We start from the raw sequence: 19,905 nt of genomic DNA on the forward strand, positions 1-19,905 counted from the left end.
TATATAGTTCAGAATAACGGACCTAGAAACAGGGGAGGGCCCTTTCCTACTCCCACTTCACTTTTATTTTTCCAGATTAAATTCCCCTCAACATTTTCATTGCAGAAAGTTTATCCAAACCCCCCTTTTTTTTTTTTTTTTTAATCATTTTTATCTTTTTCCCCTAAGCCTCCGGTTTGGCTGTTCCGAGTCATAAAAAGCTTACACTGTGCTAGCAGCAGGGATGGGAGAGGCTGAGCAGCTTTTGAATTCAAATGCCCGTGCGTTAGTGAATATGTCTTCCCATTGTCCCACGCTTTTATTGTAAAACACAGTAATAATAACAACATCAGGATTCCATTTTTCTCTGCCCCCTCGTCCCCCCTAAGCCTCCGGTTTGGCTGTTCCGAGTCATAAAAAGCTTACACTGTGCTAGCAGCAGGGATGGGAGAGGCTGAGCAGCTTTTGAATTCAAATGCCCGTGCGTTAGTGAATATGTCTTCCCATTGTCCCACGCTTTTATTGTAAAACACAGTAATAATAACAACATCAGGATTCCATTTTTCTCTGCCCCCTCGTCCACGCTAAATTAAGACTTTGGCTCCAGAGAACTTTTCAAAGTCTCCCCTTCTAGATGCACACGCTCCCTGGGGGCTTCTGTCTTTTAAGCAGCTGCGAGCAACTCCTAATTAGATAGATCACTTTGTAGTGTGCAGAACTACAAAACAGGAGGTTCTGGTTAAATTACGGGGGGAAGAAAGGGAGCATCCATTCTGTGCAGTGGAGTGTCTCACCGCTTTATGACTATTACTGTGGTAAGGTTTTACATTGAAGTACCTGAGGTTTAAAATTAAATGTCTAATATAATTTGGCGTTGCTAACATGAGACTCCCATCTGCCCTCGGAGAAAATCCAGACAGCTCAGTTCAGGGTTTCAAATTGCTGTCTGCCGGCTGGCTCGCAGCACGCGGGACTGGGCCCCTCGTCAAAGAAGCACCTCATGCTGCTCGGCGTAATTTTTTTAAATGCAGAAACATATTCATCTTGGGCTTCTGCATTGAAAAAGGCCGTTCCCGTAGCACATGAAAAATTAATTTTTTTACATTTTTCCTCACTCTCCTAAGTGTTTGACAGAAGTAATTTTTGCAGCAAGAGAGAATAAAAACGGGTGGCTGTAAATCCCTGTCCTGGAACCTCTTGTGTAGATTCTTTATGGGCCCAGAATTGATCTTCACGTCAGAGCCTGTTGTGGTTTAAACTGTTTATCACCGTAATGGCGGTAGCGAGCCCGTGAACACCAACTCATAATCCCGGCTGAAAGAAATTGGTGTTTGCAGTCAATGAAGGGGCAGCTTAGCTTTATTGATAGGTCCAGAACAATTATCTCTGCAACAACTACTGATTGAGGGTTTTCTTGAATCTTACGGGGAGCCTGTGAATTTTCTTCTTTATTATTAATCATTTTCTCTATAGGTAATTTTCCCCAGAAGGGCTGGCGGGGGTTTAGCATCTCTGTGGGTTAACAGGGGACCCCAGGGGGCCATTTGTAGCACTCTGGGTTGTCATATCTCACTGGAGGGCAAAATGCGTTTTTGGGAGGCATCACACCTGTGCCGAGGGCCCCCCTGCGTCTGTCAGTCCCCCGGGAGTGCCAGCCTTGGCCCGAGGGCCTCGGCCGTGGCCGTTGCCATGGCAGCCACGCCCCGCCTGCCTCTTGACTGTCAGGTTGTTCTGCTGGCCCCACCCCGGCCCCGATTGCTTCACTCCGGCTGTTAATCTCCCGCCGCAGCGACTGGCCATCGCGGTCCCTGTCACATCGCCGCAGATGACACCGAGCATTTCACGTGAGCCCGCCTCCAGCAGGCCGCCGTCCAGCCCCGTCGGCGTTGAGTGTAAATCCACGTCCATCCTTCACAGCCCGCTGCGGCTGACGCGCGTGCACGCGCACCTCCTTACGCCCGTTCAGTCGCGCATCCTCCCGCCAGAATCTGCGGGGAGTGGACGGTGGGCTGCGAATCCGAAGCCTTTGAGTGGTTGCTGACTTCTAAACACACGTTCCCATTATGAACATTCGTCGCGTGGCTCTTTCAGTGACAGAGGTGAGAAACGCAGGTGTCCGCTTGGCTCCTGTCTGCTGGGTCTCCCCGCCCACCGAGCCGGCCCAGGACAGCCGGCCACCCCGCCTTTGAGATCACAGAGCGCAGGCTCCAGCTGTGGGTTCCCAGGCTGTTTATCCTCCGTTCACCAATTCGAACTTTCACGGTTCGAGCCCGTTTCTTCCTCTCCCTGGATAGTGTGCTGACAATTTTGGTATGCGACCGGCAGGTGGTGGCAGTGTGACCCTGTCTCTCACCAGGAGGCGTCATCTGTGCCGGGGGGAGGGTTAATGAGGAAAGGAGAGACTACAGGCGCCTGCCCTTGTCGTCAGCCGCCCCCGTGTCAGGCACTGCACATCCGCCTCTGGTTCCTGAGACGCGTTCTCCCCGCGTGACACCCGAGGCGCAGAGGGCTGAGGCCCTGAAGACCGCTCTCCTCACAAGTGGCCAGAATTCAAACCCAGGTCTTTCTGATTCCAAAGCTGACAGTTCTCCCTCTTTGTTTTTTCTTTTATTTTTTTTAAAGAAGAATGAATACTTAAAACAGTGTATCACGAAATTTGCTTGTTTTGTTATAAAGCTTGCTTTTTACGGACATGCAGCGCAGATGCACATTTTCTCTCCGCTCACTTATCCTGAACTTGTCCTTTTTCGCTGGTTCTGCCCGAATCTTGGCTGGCGTTCAGAAACCGTTCCCTGGGGTTTGTCGTCAACTTCAGCTTAGCGCAGTGTTAAGGGGCTCGTGGGCTCTCATCTCTCAAAGCCGGGCACTCTGTCTGAGCCGCCGTCCGCTCCCTTCACCAGCTAGTCACCTAATTAAAGGGATGACCCTGGCTCCCTTCTCTGCGTGGCTCCGAGGAGAAAGCAGGAGCTTCCTGGGGTAACTGGCCACGGGGGGGGCGGGGGGCGGGGGGAGCTGTGTTTTCCTTCCTCCCGATCGGAACTTTGTACTTTGTACTTTGTCTCCTCAGTTCCTTCCGATCTGCTATTTCTAGCAGCGGGTGTTGACCAGGGGACTCGCTGCCCCAGCCTCAGAGCGGGAGCCGTGGATTTCGCGCCTCACGGCCAGCAATGCTCGCTTGGCCCGGCAAAGTCTAGAAACCTTTTTAAACAGGCGGTCGAGAAGGATACTGTTGCCACTTGCCGTGGCACCCGGGTCACGTCTGTCAGTGTCTTCATGTAGACCAGTGGGTCTCAACCAGGGGCGATTTTGAGCCCAGCGGGGACATTTGGCGATGTCCGGAGACGTTTCAGGTTGTCACTACTGGGGGCGGTACGTGCTACTGGCACCCAGTGTGTGGAAGCCAGAGATGCTACTCAACACCTCTAGGGCAGCCCCCAACTGCGAAGAATGATCTGACCCAAACTGTCAGCGCCGATGCCAGCAAGGTCACGGAACTGTGACCCGGACAGCGAAGACTTGGGCCCTGTGGTCCCCACCGTTGCCATAGCCCACTGTGAATCCAGTGTCCTTCTCAAAAAAAAAGGAAGCCTGTGCCCAAGGCAGTGCCTCGTCCATAGTGGACTTTAAGCGGCTTCGCAGACCACCCCCCAAAGCAGACGGCGGAGACGCGGTCAACTCGGTGGCAGTCCTGCTGCTGCTGTCGGTTGTGACATGACGTGACACCCATCAAACGCTCGCCACTCCAAGCACGAGAACCCGGCGGGGTGAGGACTGATGGAAACAGAGGAAGAGGCCAGTTACACAGCAGGCCGGTCGCGGGCTGGACTCCGCCTCAGGTTCTGTCTTAAGGTCACCGTGTTGTTCCCTTAACCGCCACACTCGCTGTCCCCGAGGCTGCTGCGTAAAGGCAGGCAGGCCCCCATCAGGGACCTGGTGGCCTTGGATGTTGGGCGCATCTGCCTGCTGCCTGTGTGAGGTCGTGTGGATGACACACATTGACAGGCACGACCTTGACGCCCTCCAGATTTAGAGGCCGCAGAATGAGTTAGGCTGACAAAGCAAAGCTTGGAGATAAAATCCCTGACTTCAGGTTCAGCAAACCAGGTGGACGGAGGTAGAACAGGGTGCCCACCTCGGTGGGCAGAGCTGGCGCAGCTGGTCTGCCCCTGTGCCGGGGGGACCCACTGGGCCCTGAGAGGCCGTGGGGCCACGTTTCCAGGAGGATTTGGTGAATAAGCAGGTGCGGAGGCTAGAGAAGGGTCGGACACCCCATCACGTGGGGAGGGACTGAAGAATGGGGGCCAGGAGCCCTGGGCAGGGCCTCAAACCGGCTGCACGTCGTACTCTGGAAGGTTCCTGGGGCCGAGGGCTGGCGATGCGCTTCGGGCGGGGACACGGGAAGGTCCCCAGGGGCTTTCACTGTGCAGCCAGGGCTAAGGGCTACTCTCCCGGGGGGGGGGTGACCGTATGTGTCAACGGCGGCCGCGAGAGACGAGCCTCATTCCACAGGCGCTCAGTATGCTGAGCCAGGAGCAGGGGGTCCAAGCCGCAGGAAGAGCAGCTTTGACACAAAATAGCGTGAAGTCATACGGCACAATGTAACGTTTCTAAGTGACTGTTTCAGACTTCTTCCCCTGGCGACTTCCACTTTCTGCCCTCCCTTTTCTTAGCTGTCCTGCCTCCCACACTCCCGTGCTTCCCAGACAGCTGTCCTCACAGTCTCTGGTCCCTCAGCGGCCACGTTCTCTCTGACCCATCGGACCCATCCCGCTGTCTGCTGCACCCAACACTGAGCGAACTCTGCTGTCACCCAGGTGGCCAACCTGTCCACCCCGTCTGTCCCGGGCACCTTGGTTCCCTTTGGCATTGACTTCTGAGAAGTGACAGCCACTTCATCCTGCTCAGAACTCTCCTGTTGGCTTCTCTGATGGCACGTTCTCGGGGGTTCCCTGCTGTTCTCAGTCCCCTGCCCCCACCCCTAGACCCAGGTCATTGACATTGCTTAGGACCTGGCCTTTTCCTCTCATGGCACGCCCTCCCTAGGTGGGCCTGACCACCCACTAAACATAGGGGACGCTCAAGTTCACACGCCCGCCTTGACCACTTTCTCCTCCGTTGAACTTGGAAGGCTGTTGACTGCCTCGCGCCCAGCATGTGCAAAGCAGAACTCCAGATTTCACTCTGAAAATCTGTGTTTTCAGCCACCTTCGCTCCGTCGCGTCCTCCCAGTAGCTCAGGCCACAAACACAGGATCCTCGGCCCTTCCCTCACCTCGCAGAATCGGTCCGTGTCTTCGGCTCTCTCCACCTGCCTTCCCAGCGTGCCTGCTGGGCTGCCCGCTGCCCTGCTCCGAGTCCACCTGGTTCCACTGCAGCCGTGGCTCATTGCCCGCTGCTTACGCTCGCCTCCCTAAACTGCACCAAACTCATCCTTTAAAAAAGCAGAGATGACTCAGAATGCCAGCCCGCCCCCGTCCCCTGCCCACGGTGCTCTGGTGGCTTCCTCCCGCACGTGGATGTTTTATCTCTGGCCAACAAGACTCCAGCTGGTCAGGCCCCTGACCTTTGTCCGGTCTCCTACCCCCTCCTCCAGTGTCCCTCTCCCTGGCTCCCGCCCACCCTCTGCGAGGATGTGGCGAGTCATCCAGGTCACTCATGGCCCAGCCCCTCCTGTCCGCTTCACCCCCGATGGCCCACCCGCTTCCCGTCTGCCTCGCCCCCAGACTTCCTTTCTTCCTTCTGTCGAGACGTGGCTGGCACAGCCCCCTGCCTATTTGTCTCCTCCCCAGTCAGAAGCGGTCGCCCCGCCCCCTCCCGTCCCGCCGCCGTGTTGTTCTGTCTGAAATTACCTCGTTTTGTTTTTGTCCACTACAATGTCCCCAAAGGAGAATGGGCCACGTGGTGACAGCGGCATGATGGGCGTGCAGAATGCGCCCCACGGCTTCCTCCAGCTTTACGCGACGAATTTTGAAATTTTAAGATCTTTTTTGTTTGTTTTAAATAAAAGGCTTTGCGTGGACGCGTGCTTTCCAGCATTCACCTCGGAAACATACGCTTTTTAAAATAGTTAACAGAGTTCAGAATCGAGCTTCCCCCCTCAGGTGACCTCAGCCCATCTTAGAATCATAAGTAAAATCGGTGCTGAGTCGAGTAGGGACGATGCAGTTAGGTCCACCTCGCGGCACTCATTCAATTTCACGTTTAACTCTCTGTACCCCACAAATATGTATTGACCCCTCACCGTCGCGCCAGCCACTGCCCTGGGCCGAGTAGGGCAGGAGGGATCAAAAGAGAATTTCCAGGTCTCTGGAGGGGGCAAGGGGAGGAGACGCGTAATCAATAAGCAAACGGACTGAGATACATTTTGTCAGGTGGGGAGGAGCAGGGGCACCGGGACATCCCCGCTCGCATTCTGAGCAGGCCTTGCGCGAAGGTGCGAATTACTAAGTGTTTTCAGCTAAGACTGGAAAAGCCATTCATTCATTCGGTCAGTCAGTCAGTCAGTCAGTCGGTTAACAGATCCATAGTAAGCACCGGATCAGGTGCAGTGGGGGCCCCGGCTGTGTTGGAAATGACCCCGGAGAAGATGGACAGGTCAATGGGGCCTTAGGTGCTGCGAGAACTCAGCAGGCCGGAGGGCAGCTGGCCGTCCTGTGCAGAGGGGACTGTGCGTGCGAAGGCCAGGAGAGGCGGGGCTGTCCAGGGCGCTGTGCTCTGCGGGTGGTAGCAGGGGGAAGTAGCTGGAGGCGAGGCGTCACGGAAGGAAGGAGACTTGGAGCAGGTGGGGCAGGTAAGAGAAAGGACCCAAAACGCTTTGCGCGTGAGCCCGGGCCGAGCAGTGCCGTCTGTTTTCGAGGAGAGTGATGCGTTGGTACAGGTGATTCGAGTCTGTGTGGGTCGCCATCCGGTGCAGGGGCAGGACGCAGAGGCGGATGAGGAGAGAGGGGGCCGGCCCACCGCCAGGCTACCCATGATTCTCCAGGGGGGTTTCGCTGCTTTGTTTGGTTTCGGTTTGGTCTGGTCTGGTCCCTACAGCTTTAGTTGTAAACTTTAAATTTTAGGGCAAGTTTTTTAAAGATAGAAAGCACCACTTACTACCCAGCATCTAATCACGTGTACAATAGTCTGCAAAAATTTGTCGAAAGGATGTGATGCTTCTCCATCCGGAAAGAAAATTCGAAGTGACCTTTCGTTTTGGTAACGTTAAAACTTCTGATGTGATAACATCGCATATTTTTAAGCAATGTAGGACTTTTCTCATGGTTGTGTGGCGCTCTTGGGCCAGGAAAATATTTGCTCTGCATTTCTGTTTTGCTTAGGTCCTGAACCCAGGAATCAGATGGCTTAAGAAACTTGAACCGCGCTGCCTCCCCGGTGCCTTTGTCAGTTTTTAGAATACAGTTCGGTCAGAGCTTTTTCGATCCCGCCCTTGCTTCCTATTGTAGAATACCCTGCAAAACGGCTTAAAATGTTTAGGTACCAGGAAGGAAGAAAGGAAGTGAGGGTGGGAGGGGAGTGGCTCTAAAAACGCAAGTAATTGTGAGATGGTTAGAAAGAGACAGGTAGGTAGGTAGGTAAGTAGGTGAATAGGTGGATGGATGGTTGGATGGATGGTTGGATGGATGGATAGATGGTTGGATGGATGGATGGATGGATGGATGGATGGATGGATGGATGGATGAATGGATGAATGGATATAGCTGTGAAGGTTGATCAGGATCATTCTTCAACCCTCTGTATATTATTTCCATTAGCATTTGTATATCACCTTGGCTTCGCATTCTTAAACTTCTTTCCATGAACGTAGCTTTCACTACATCTTTATCATCTGACAGATAAGATTATTAACAGAAAGCGATATTAATATTAATTATACAATGATACTAAAAATTTTATATCATGGGGAAACAGATGGTTATTTTAAATGACTTAAAATTTTATTCTCTTACATGAAGAAACATTTAAACATATTTAGTTATAAATGCTATTTTAATTGCTACATTACTTCTGCAATGGGATTTAAAAATCTTACTACATCTGCAGGGCAGCGTTTCTGTGTATATGTCAGAGTCTCCTAAAGTGGATACTTATTTACAGGAAAACAATTATCATTTCATTTAAAGCACAGTTTGGGGGCTTACTGTTTTTGATACACACATCATACCAGTTCCCACACCTGATCTTTCCAAATTCTGGTGCTAGTTCAAGAATTCAGCTCTCACGAGAGTCGCTCTCTGCATTTAGTCAAGTTAACAACCTTCTCGGTCATCTTTTTTGATGGGCACTCTGTTTTTCGTAGTGTTTGAAAATAAGTAGTCCCTAGCTGGACTGCGAAATTATAACCGAGACAAGCATTTCTACTTTAGAAATATTTTCTCTGTGTAACGTAATTAAAAAGTAGAATCATTTCATGTATTTTGAAATTTTAAGTTTAATTGTCCACTTCGAACCAGGTGTGTTGACCTTCACTTCATACCACGATTTGCATTCATGCAAAAGGTGAAGTAAGCGCCCCATCCCCCAGAACAGCAGCTCAGCCATCCCCATTACCCAGGACAGACGCGCAGGCCAGGCCCCCAGGTGAGGTGTGTGAGCCCGCGCATCCAGCCACCCCACACTCTGGAAGAGCTACCGTCCCGTGGTACCGTGTGCGGCCGTCGAGGGTCGGGTCGCTCCCTGGGCGGCCGGCACCCGGTTCTCCCACCCGCCTCCCCACCGCGGGCCCCGGTGGTGCCAGAGACTGAAGTGTCAGTGAGCAGACCCCGTCACACAAGTTCATGGATGGTTCTTTTAAAAAGAGAAATCGTTTGTCCTTTTTCGGACAACATTCCTTTTCTCCCTTAAAATTACGTTCATTCTGCTTTGTTTTCGTTTTTGAGATTCTTTCGTTTGTAGAAGCGTGGATGGTAATTGGACCGGTGTAGAAAGCGCCTCACCCGTACACAGATGTGGCATCGTCGCGTGGCTAGAACACAGTGTGACGCGACGTCGGTCACGCACGTGCCAGCCTGTTTTAGTAAAGCTCACCTGCTCTCTTCTAGTGAGCAGGTTGACGACCATTTCCCTCCCTTAATTTTCATGATAACTTTGTATTTTTTCCTGGTTATGAAACATTGCATTTCAGAAAAATTAAAAACGCAGAGCTTTTTGCTTAAAAAAAAATAAAGCCTCTCACTAAGGCTTCAGTGTGGAAGGTGTGAACCCTTCTCGTTCACATGCCGCTGGTCTTCTTTGTCTCCCCAAACTGGATACATCGTAACTGGCTTCCGCTGTTCCACTCTCTAAAACAGTTCAGAAGTTAGAACGACCTCTGTGACCAGCGGGAGGGGGCTGGGTGAGTGGGTGATGCGGAGCCCTGACCAGAGCGTGGCCTGGAGCCGTGAAAACGGCGCCTTCTGTGTAGCAACTTAGGGAGGTGTTCGTGTGAATACTGAGTGTCGATGTCCTGTGAACCAGCGTCACCGTCCTGTGAGCACCCCCCCCAGGGCCTTTTCACGTGCTGTTTCGGGGACCCTCTCCCCGTATGCAGGACACCCCGTGACCACAGCCCTCTCTGCAGCCTCGCTCTCTCCATACCTCTGATCACCTTCGAACTTGCTTCGTGCTTGACCATTCATTTCATGATGTCGTCTTCCCCCACTGGGCTTCCGGTTTCTTTAGGACTCTGTCTAGTCCACGTCTCTGTCCCCAAATCCTAGGACAGGGTCTGTCTCGGCCAACATCTGCCCGGTGGGCTTTCCCTCCAGGTGTAGAGCATGGTTTGACGAGCTGAGTGTTGTTATTTGCCACGTGCTGACCTTGGATGCCTGACCCGTACAACTCAGTGGGGGGCTACTGTTATCGTATTTATTTATTTTATTTTTTTAGGCGTTGATTGCAAGGACCTTGTCAGCTTACAATCCCTTATTTTATTTATTTGTTTGTTTGTTTGTTTTATTTTTATGCCTATAGCACCTGGTCTTCCTAGGTGGTCTCCCATCCAAGTACTAACGAGGCCCGACCCTGCTTAGCTTCCAAGATCAGACAGGAGGGGCGTGTTCAGGGTGGCGTGGCCGTACACCTATTATCCTTATTTTTAAATGAGAAAACTGAGTTTTAGAGAATTCGAATCACTTGCCAAGGTCACGCAGCTGGTGAGGTTCAGCTGTACGATGCACAGATGGAGGCCTGAGCCGTGGGCTGGCGGAGCCTCCTGCGTACCCACCTGAGTACCCACCTGAGTACCCCACCTGCACACGTGTGTGGAAGGGCGGGCACACATACAGAATTTCCAGCTTTTTCCTGCTGCTTTCAGCAATGAATACATGTTATTCATGAAAAAAACTTTAAATAATTTTCAACAATGAATTCTGGAGTTAGAACCCAAATTAAGAGACGGACATTGGAGAATTTCCACTTGTCCTCTGCGGTGGACAGACGCAGTTTGAAACTTAAATCTATCAAAAGCGCGAGCGCACGGAGCCCTCGTGGTGGAAGGAAGTGTCTGTCCCTTGACGGGCGGTGACAGAGACCGGAACTGCCAAGAGCAAAGGAGGCGTTCGGGGCTTTGGGGATGAGGCCAGACAGCAGTGTGGGAGAGGCCAGCGTCAGACCGGCCAGGACACCTGGTTCTGCCACTTGCCCCACGGTGAGGAGTGTTACGGAGCCGTGGGAAGACCCAGCCCGGTTCAGAGCAGCCAGGTAGCACTGCGCAGAAGCTCCGCAGAGCGGGCATCGCTCGAGGAGGAAGCAGGATCGTTCACAGGCCTGAGGTGTCGGGGGGCAGGATGGGTCACAGCTCAGGGTTCCATGATAGCGGGCACACTGTGACGCGCAGCACTCGCTGAGTCGTCTCGTCTGCCCGAGTCCGGCGCGGCCCAGCCCCCTCTCCCTGCCCAGGCGAGCACGGCTCGAAAGGCGAGGCTTGTTTTGGAGAAGGACCCCGTGCGATGTCAGATATAGGCGAGTCCCTACGCTTCGTGTATGATTCCATTTTAAATGCTTCCCGGAAACCTGCATTGTAGTTGAGTTCGTGGGGTTCGTCGCCGTAGCGCTCCGGAGAGCGGCGTCGGGGCTGCAAATCCTGCGGCCCTCGCCCGCCCGTCTCCCCTCTGCGGTGCTGCGTCCGCACCACGTTCCGTTCTTTCTCCGCAGTTGAGCAGATCGGCTTAAGGCCCCTGAGCTCCCGGGCCGTGAGGGTTTCCCAGGGCGAGCGTGCCCGCCGAACTGCATCCTCACGCCCACTGTGCACGTTAAGCTTAGCAGCGCCATGCTCTTTTCGGTGACATCAGCATCTTCTCTCTGCCAGTTCCCCCGTCCTCATAAATTCAGAGCCAAGTCCATTTAGTTGCCCGAGCTGCTCACACCCCCGGCAGAGCTGAGCTGGCCCGGCCACGCTGCATCCCTGGCCTGTGGGCCGTTCTTGTCCTTCAGACAAATGCAGTCCCAAGGTCAGAGTCTGATTCCTGCAGAACGGAAGGAGCTGCTGGGAAGGGCAGGGATGCCTTCACCCGAGCACAACTCCCAGGTATAGAATTAGAAAACGAACTTGAATTTCACGGAAGAAATTACGTACACCTGTTTCTTCCTTCCGTGACCCGGGGCATCAGAGAGAACATAGCGGCAGAGCTGCTGCCGGCAGCCGTGCACCTGCTGGGAGATGGAGAGCGAGGTGTTTGCTGGGGACCGTGGCCCATGGGGAGACGGTCTGACCTGGGTGGCAGCCCCCGGGCGCCTGGTGAAACATGGAGGAAATGACCCTTTCTCTCCAGTCTTCTGCCCAGAGTGCCCGGAAAGCCCGCCCTCCTAGCGAGGACACAAAGTCTCTCCCCCGCCCCACCCCGGCAAGCCCTGGCATCCCAAAGATGGGCAGGGGACAGTCAGCGGTCCCGGCCCCTGTGCCGGAGGACGTGGCAGGGTGTGTGGGCAGCAGCAGTTGGCGAGCGCGTATTTAAGAGAAAATTGTGGATGGTTGGAAAGCTGGTCAGGAACAGCGGAAGAGGACAAGAAGCATATTCCTGGGGAGTGGGGGCCGACGGGGTGCAGAGGCGGGGAGGGGGCCCCATCCCGGTCTGGGAGGCTGGCAGGCAGTCATTTCTTTTACCCTCACCCCAGGGGATAAAAGGCACAGTCGGGAAGAGTGGGAATGAGCGATTCTTTGATGAATAGCAAGCTGCAGATTCCACGCCTGGGCTGGGGCTGCTGCGCCCGCCACTGACCCTTCCATCAGCCACAGGGCGCTGGGTTCCTGCTTCAGGAAGAAGAGAAAAATGTCAGTTATTATGTTTGGGACACAATCTTATCTTTCATTTTATTTCACAGCAATTTCCCCAAAGATCCACCATAGTATCTGATTGAACTGTATTGACGAAATTTTAGCCACAATAAAGAAAACGCTTTAAGCTCGAGGCAGATCCAGCCCAGGATCTCCGCGCACTTTATTCCATAGTGTTTTATGGTATTATTTTATTTCTTGCCGGGACAAAGCCCAAATTCCAAGACGGTGGTAGAAGTAACACGATAAAGCTATTATGGTGCAAATGAAGTCAGCTCCTGCTTAAAAAGGATGTTCTAGAAGGAATGCTGAATTAGTAATTGCTTTTTGTCAGAAGTAAGTTTAATCTTAGTTTTTAAAACACCATCATTAATTCTGGAGATTCCGCTCCGAACGATTTCTCATTCAGAAAAATGGAGAAGGCAAACAGGAGAGCCGCTGGTTGGGCCAGAATTATTAAACTGCCGGAGAAAGCTGTGCTTTAAACAACGCTCCAGAAAGGCGATGATCTCTGGGCCGCGGCTTCGGATGAAGATATTATTCACGGTGTCACCCCGGGGTTCCTGGGACAGACCGTTATCCCAAGTCTAACATCCGACAGGTTTTCAGGCAAGTTACAGTCGTCTGTCGTGTTCCAAACTTTTCCGGCATTTCCCAGGCCCAGGCGTGTTTTGGGTTTGAGGCCGATGTGGGATCGCCCCAAGATTTCGGGGGCACGGAGCACTCGAGGGCAGGTTTTCAGAGCGGCTTTTCAGCTTTCATCCGACCTCTTAACTTTCTCCAAAGCGTAACGGCCCTAATTATGACACTTCCTTTGAACTGTGTCTTTTTGTCATTTTCGGAAATGACCGCAGAGTGGGATTAAGATTGTGGTGAGCACAGGATGGTAATTATGCCGGGGACAAGCACAAGCCGGGTGATCCCAGGCAAAGCAGGTTCAGCGTCCGCTCATTAAGCTCGTTCATCTCGGGAGCGTAGGTGGCGCCTCTGTTCGTCCACAGGCCCGCTCGTTGATGCCAGCGTAAACCAACAGCACCCCCCAGGTGGGTCCTGGGTGATCCAATCCCACGCCTCGCGTGCGCCCCAGCATGCCCGCCTGCCGGCCCCTTCGTGCGCTGGGCACTTCTTATGCCACCAGAACTTGGAGCTGGCCAAGCGTGGGGAAGCACCGGGCTCCTTTGCAGGAAGGAGAAATCTTAACGGAACAACTTACTCTGACCTGCTCATGTGCCATCTGATTCGGGCCACCTTCTGTCACTGCGGCCACGTATCTATGACCCGGCAAACATTTTAAATACGGCGTTTGCATGGCGTAGTCAAAAGCGGAAGGCCGTCGGCGTCCTCCCAGTAACGCCACAGCGAATCGGTCCCGGTGTCCGGCGGGCAGATGGCCGTCACGTCTGCACTCCTTTATTCTAGAGAGCGCGCTGCAGCGGGGCCCACCGGCCACCAGCCGGGGACAGGAGCCTAGTTCTCAGACCAGAGAAGTTAGAGGTTGGCCCCAGCCTCGGACTCCACGTGAAATACGGGGCACAGTTAGTACTCATCAGCAGCAGGTTAGGAAAATTCTAAAACAGCAGGAAAGAGAAACGTTATCTTTTCAGGGGCTAGGGAAGAAGTCATCTCATACTTTTAAAAAATGCATAGGACAAATATCCTCAGATTTAAATGTGGGGGCTTTTTTTCTTCTATATTTTTATCAAAAATACTTATTTTGTTAAAAGGTCATACAGGTCTAGAGCAAGTTCCCAAGGCAGCTCACGATGCAAATTCAGACGAGTGTATTTCGAGTGCCTCTTGTGCCCGTGATGTAGAATCATAGTCGGGTTGGTCCGTTCGGTTTTTGCACTGCGAATTGTGTCTGTTTTCTAAACCCGTGACACCTTTGTTCCCTTTGCTGCTGCTTCCCCAGGCCCTAGGCGCGCCTCCCACAGGCAGGTGCTGGGTGCTGACCCGCCCAGTCAGCACTGGCGTCTGGGTGTGCTCTCACACGTGCTCACGCTCCCTGGGCGCCAGTTCAAGGTCAGGCTCCTAAGTGACGAGCTTCATCACCTGTGGGCGTGAGCGATCGCCTTCTTTCCATTCCAGAGTTTGCCGTGCGAGACCACTGTGGGGGTGGGGGAGTAACCAGGGGCGCCCAGCCCTTCAGAGCTGCCACGTGAGCCGGGCAGCTCAAGGAGCGAGGGTGTCCCACCCGGTGGCCTCAGGCCCAGTGACTGGGGTGATTGTTAGGGCCCAGGTGTGGCGGAAAGGAACAGAGGTTCTGAGACCGGTGGGGCCTCCCTTTCAAGTAGCTGGGCCTTCCATTTGAGGCACCTGATACCCCAGAGCTGTCACTCACGCCCCCGACTGGCCTGCCACCCACCTTTAATAAAGGCTTGGGGACCACAAGGGCACCCTTTCATAATCAAGCCTCCTGTCCCGTGGTGTAGGAGGGAGTAGCGAAATAACACAGAGCAGGTTTTTCAAGTACAATTTTAAATGTTCACAACATATTATCCTAGGACTTTGCAAATGAGCGTCTGGTTTCATCCAAAAATAAGTGAGCAAAACACTGTCGACTTCAAACATAGCAAAAGACCACATGGGAGGCCCGGGAGAGATTGAGATCTTTTTTCAAAGAAGATATAATTTATCACCTTCATATAGTAATAATTTATTCTCCAAAGTACCCAAAACTGTGAGGATATTTAATACAGATTTTTAAAGCTGCTATTTAAATAATATTTAAAACCTCCAGGTCTTAAATATGTAATTGTACGTAGATTGAATTTTCGTTTCCTCCGACAGTCAACGGCTTTACTCGCATTTACGTTATTTTCTTTGTGCTGAGGTTTGTGTCTTGGAATCGTCTTTATTTGAAAGACCTTTTTACTGAGCACCTATGCTTGGTGCCACGTGGCCTCTGGGAACCCGTAATAATGTTACCTCAAGGGGCACCACCACAAGGGGGAGACATCCACAGAGCAAATCACAGGCACGCAGAGGGTTCGGTGTCTGCTGGGGCTGAGGGGCCAGCGTTCCTGGTCCCGGGGGACAGGAGGTCACCGGGCCCTAATGCCCCACCGCTGCAGGAATGGGTGAGCTGGCTGTCATCGGCCCCGTAGTTTGTCCACTTTTAATGGTGGCACATCTAAATTTCCCAAGATCGTTCCTAAGTTATCAAAACGTTTTCCTCTAAATTCAGGAATCTTTTGTATCAGTACGTTTTGTTTGCAGTTCTGCATTGAGAGTGTTTCATTTAGACTCGCCTGGATGATCCTTGGTTTAAAAAACTCGATCGCTCTTTGCTTTCGTAGCTGCGTGGTTTTCAGGCTTAAAGGAGGCCAAAAGCCGGCAGCGACGCCCCAGCCCACCTAGATGCCCCATCGCCCGCTGGGCTCCGTTCTTGGCCCCAGCACTTCCCGTCACCCCTGTAACGTGGATGGGTATGTGGGTGTGCGAGTTCACGCGTGTGTGTGCGTCTCCTCACTCGAACAGAAGCGTGCAGGACAGGACGGGCCCTGTGTTGAGTCCACTTCTGTAGTTAGCAGGCCGACACTGGTCAGTGGCTGTGTCTGTCCATCGGCCAGGCAGTCGTCCAGCACCACAGGGGCACATGGCAGAAGGACGGGGTAGCGCCCCTCCTCGGCGTGGTGCGGGCATGACAGGAAGGACGGATAGCATGGCCCAGGGCGGCGGCCGCTGACCCAGGCAGAGAGGAGAGCGTGTCTGGGTGTGGGTGAGAGCAGGTGGAGGGGGCTGCTTTGCCCATTTTACCGGTGAAGAAGTTGAGGCTAAAAACGGTGAACGACCCAGAGTCACTTCGCGGGGTGGCCGGGCTGGGATGTCGAACGGCCCTTCTGGTTCCACCGCCGTGCCGTCCCTCGCCGTGGGAGCCCTTGGGGCCTCCTCTCCCTGCCTCGCTGTGCAGCCTGCTCACGCCACTCGACGTGGCCACGCCGAGCACGGTGCCTTCTTCAGGAGGAGCTGTGATGGAAGCCAGCCCGCAGACGGCCCGCAGATGGCCCCCAGGCTTCGGGGACCGGATGGTTTGGAGGCCCTCGTGCACTGCTGAGGAGAAGCTCAGATCCTCCATAAGCCACTTGGCAGCGTGTATCGTTTTCCGGGACGCATACTTTGAATGTTGTCCTAATTTAATAATTCCAGATTGTAAAAATAGATACAAAGGTATTGATTTATGGTCAAAAATTTGAAGTCTGTCTAAGCACTAGGGAGATAATTAAGCAAACTAAGGCACACTGTACTGTTTAGGATGTAAAAAAAAAATGAATTGATAGTTTACCTTTGTGACATGTAACCCTCAATCAGTGGGACGACAGTTCAAAACCAAAGGTTTTGGTCTGGGTTTGTGCGCATCGGGCTTTCCAAAACCTGGGGACGCCATCGCTCCTCTTTTTGAAACTACACGACATCGCTAAGGACAGGGGCGCGCTGGGAAGAAGCGGCCCCATTGGGCGTTTATGCAGCAGGAGCAGAACTGTGCACTGGAAACAGGTGGGGTGCCTGTGAGCTGGGTTTGAGCTCCCCTAACACAGCTGGGTTTGAGGTCGCCTAACACAGTCAGGACCCTGGACAGAGCCCTCGGGGGCCTTGGCAGTACCAAAGCCGCAGCAGTAGGTAATTTGACTCGGTGTGACTTGTACTGGAAACATGTTTCTAAAGCCAGGTGCCTTACGCCATCAAAGAGAGATCATACCTCTAATTAATGTCTCTGTTTAATTGAGTTTTCTAGAAATACTCAGTCTCTTCCCCAGCCCGCTCGGCTGGTGAAGCCGCCCGCACGAAACAGTCTCCGTAATTTAGCAGCCGTAAGCACCAAACTTGAGAGGTGGCTGTGGCCGATCATGTGACCAGGAGAGGCGCGGGGACCTCTGGCCCTGGTTTCATTCCCACCTGGCGGAGCCGCTCAGGATGCTGTCGCCGTGTTCGACATACACCAGGTTAACCTAAGCTGTGAGCAGCTTGCATTCGGCCAAAATTCAGCTAGAGAACAGTTTTATTTTCGACCCTTAAATATAAACTCTGAGTCGCGTTCCCTTACACGTCGCTTCCTGGCGTGTCCCCACGCTGACTTCCAAAGCAGATAGGTGATGGTATGGGGTGCAAGCTGGCCACCCGGCGTGAGAAAAACTCAGGGGACCGGAGGGTGGATGCCACAGTGGGCGAGAAGGGAGAGGCGACGAGAGGGTGCTGGGGCGAAGGAAACGGGGTGCCCCGAGAGGCGGGTGACTGGGGGGAAGGCGGACATGCAGGGCCCTGAGAGGGACACGGGCGTATGCTCTGTCCTGTCGGGTGGGGAGGAGCCGGGGGAGACGGAAGATTCCAGGGCCTGCCGTTGGTCTGAGGCATAGGGCCGGATCCTGGCAGGTGGCGGGAGGCCCAGGCGGCCACAGCAGTCGCCTCTCAAACTCAGCTTTGTGGCCCAGGTCTCGTGAATGGCCTTCAGCTCGAGCTTCTGCGTGTCCCCCGGCCCCCTGCCCCTCCGCCCTGACGTGTCAGTAAACCGCCCCGCTGGCTTCGTCGTCAGCTTTGAGCGCTTTGTAGTGTTTAACTCGATGACCACTCCTTAGTTCATTTCTTTAAAAAAACAATTTTATTTAGCTAGAACTCAAAGAACATTCACTTCACCTATTTAAAGCGCGCAGCTCAGTAGTTTTTCGGTGCGTTCACGATATGTGTCACCGTTGCCATAGTCCGCTGTAGGATGTTCTTATGGCCTCAGAGAGAAACCCTAATTAGCGATCAGCATCCGTGCTGGTTCCTTCTTAAGTCTTTATGAGACATATTTCAGCAAGGGCTGGAAACGGACACGAAGATCCTGTTTCCTAAACTCCCCGCTTCACAGCTGCACCCACAGAGCCACCTTGGATAATCAGAAGGTCCCAGGGAAGAAACGCTTCTCCCCAGGTTCTCCCTCCGTCCCCCACCCCCGCCCCCTCCCCCGTTCCTTTCCTCCCCACCATTGTAACTCAGCCCAACACTGTGTTGTCTCTTCCTTTACCCCGACACCTGTCATCTTCCTTCACCCCCCGTGGTGTCCCCGCTGCCCCTTTGACACCGTGTACCTCTGCGTGGGGGCCGTGAGCGGCAAAGGGAGGCCGACAACGTGCCCGGCTCTGAAACATCTTCACAGATGGGGATTCACTTTACAAAAATAAGTAGTTGAAGTTTTATCAACAAAGGTGATAACTAATGATATATAATTTGCACTTCACGCTCACCTTCTAACGGAGGCCGGATGTTGCGATTTCCTTGGATGGCAGAGGTGGCCTGTCCTTTATTTACCGGCCTGCACGGCCCTCCGAGCTTCAGAAGGAACAGAGCCCGTGTTAAAGACCCAAATGAGCTTTGTGTTGTTGGCCTGGTCTCAGAGGAAGCGCGTTTTAATTTGCTGGCGCCGGCATCGACTTCGTCTTGAGTTTTTAGGTCTTAGCCCTCAACCCAGCCCCCGCCCCCGCCCAGCACTGACAAACAGCCCTATCTTTGATCATCTTGAATTCTTTTAATACCAAAAAAAAAAAAAAGATTTTTTTCTGCTTGTTTTTTGGTAGCATGTTGTTCTTAATACTGACAAACGAGTAAGTTAGGGTACATGCGAAACGAGAGAGGAGAGCCGGTGTGCACACACCATCCTGGTCCATTTTCCTTTGCTTTTTTCCCAGAGAGGAGCACGCTGCTTGTGAACGTGCATTGTAAAGCGTTTTGTGTCTTTAATCAACATGTAGGAAATTCACAGTCAGCCAGCCCTCGGGACCTCTTCGCGCTCCTCCAGACCGTGTGGGCAGCTCCCTGCGGCAAATTCTTGGTGTCCCCTCTCCGAATCAAGCCCGCTGTGGAAGGGCCGGGGCAGGCGTCCTCCCAGAGGGCCCACGGCCCCCCGAGACCCAGACGGCGGGTCTGGGGAAGGGCCGGACGTCTGCCCGTGCCGGGGGTGGGGGAGGCGCGTCCGGAGATGCATCGATAGCATAGTTTGCGGACGTAACCGTGGCAGGAAGGAGGACAGCTCCCGCACAAGGCGGACACATTCCCAGACACTCGGGGGCCACACGCACGGGGCCCAGGCTGTTCGCGTGTCCGCCGGGATTTCAGAAACCGATCCGCACACCTGGCAGGGTCGGCGCTCAGCGAGGCAAGCTCCCTGCAACAGCTCATCGAAAACGGCCCCGCTAATGATCGCCTGGGCAGATAATCGGAGGAGAGTTAATTGTAAGGTTCGATATGGCATCTTGTCAGCAGAGATAAGTTGTCACGTTTTCCACTTGAGCTGAAACTAAATGATTGTAAAGTAAGTTATGAGTGTCCTTGGGCCTGTCTGGCGGAATGATAGCTGAGAATCCATTCCTGGCCCATCAGTCCGGCGCGGGCTGCTGGATATTTATGCGCGCGGAGTGTTATTTTATCCCTTTGCAGTCATGCCTGTCAGCTCCCCAAGTGAGGAGCGAAACCGCCGCTTTGACTCACACGTCACGTGCCGGCGCTCAGAGACACTGCAGATTGTTATCATTATTGCTCGGGTTACATGTTTTTGGGGGGTGTGCGTTGAACATCGATGCCCGATTGGAAAGAATGAATGGCTGACGGCGAGCACCCCGGATGGCGGTGCCCTGGCCCCTCGGCCCGGCACCGTGCGCTCGGCCTCCGCGTCCCCGCCAGAGCCGCGTCAGAGGCTGT

General features: G+C 53.4%; 1 protein-coding gene and 1 pseudogene across 1 annotated transcript in view; one reads left to right on the forward strand and one right to left on the reverse strand.

Moving 5' to 3' along the window:
• AGAP1 (ArfGAP with GTPase domain, ankyrin repeat and PH domain 1) overlaps positions 1–19,905 on the forward strand; it is a 432,072-nt gene that overhangs the window by 339,515 nt on the left and 72,652 nt on the right. The gene's annotated exons all lie outside the window — the stretch shown is intronic.
• On the reverse strand, positions 9,921–10,038 carry LOC112478350 (annotated as a pseudogene).

This window comes from Pteropus alecto, unplaced genomic scaffold (assembly GCF_000325575.1).
Source record: "Pteropus alecto unplaced genomic scaffold, ASM32557v1 scaffold143, whole genome shotgun sequence".
In the NCBI taxonomy this organism is placed as follows: Eukaryota; Metazoa; Chordata; class Mammalia; order Chiroptera; family Pteropodidae; genus Pteropus; species Pteropus alecto.